The sequence below is a fragment of the Stegastes partitus genome, unplaced genomic scaffold, assembly GCF_000690725.1.
Source record: "Stegastes partitus isolate 25-593 unplaced genomic scaffold, Stegastes_partitus-1.0.2 Scaffold915, whole genome shotgun sequence".
NCBI lineage: Eukaryota > Metazoa > Chordata > Actinopteri > Pomacentridae > Stegastes > Stegastes partitus.
Genome location: NW_007578646.1, coordinates 102,318 through 103,316, shown reverse-complemented (window position 1 = coordinate 103,316; position 999 = coordinate 102,318).

Below are 999 nucleotides of genomic sequence, written 5' to 3'. Positions count from 1 at the left end.
TACTTCTGTGTACTACTGCTGCTGTGTCCTGCCAGTAATGAGCATATATATGTATAATAAAGGCCTTTATGATGCATATCTATGGTCATGCTAACTGGTATGCTAACTGGTATGCTAACTGGTATGCTAACTGAATGAATGCATGTGTGATGAACGGATGAACTTTGACACATGATGGTCCGACACCAGCTCTGATCTCAGATACATGATTGGCTCTCTGTTGTGTTACCATGACGACAGCCAATCACTGCCTGTTAATGACGAAGCTGTTCACCACGCAAGTGTTTCATCAGGTCCCATCCTATGAGGTCACAGGGTGACATGGTCTGTCACTGTTGCCATGGTAACAAGGCACGCGACCTCATTAGCTTGACATCGACCAAAAATCAATAAAAATTAGTTATCAACAAAGATCTATCAATAATCAATAAAAATGAGTCGACAACCAACATGAGTCGATGATCAATAAGAATGGATCAATACACCTCTCTCTCACTTCCTTTATCCTCTGCTGCCTGAATCTTGCAGTTACCATGGAGACAGGCTCTGATGTTCTGTCACCATGGTGACGTTGATTCTGGGTCAGACTGAAGATCAGCTGCAGTTTGTCAAAACAACACAAACAAACAACAACAAACAAAACGTAAACAGATGATTCTGACTTTGACTGAGACACACAGACACAGCAGATAAATTAAAATATGATGCATTGAAGCTGAACACTTTGAGCTTTTCCTGACTCACCTGTGACCCATAAAGGTAACACAGTTCCAGCCACTCAGACGGTGCAGACTCTCAACAGGAAATCAGGACCTGCAAGGTGAAGGTCACATGACCAGCGGAACGCATCACCTGACCAACATCTCAGAGAAACAAACAGCTGGCAATGACGCAGCTGCACTAGCTTCACATCTTCAACTAGAACATGCAATCAGTATAAATCAATCAATACTAAGTAATCAATACAAATTTATCATTAGAATTAATCAATGTGTGTGT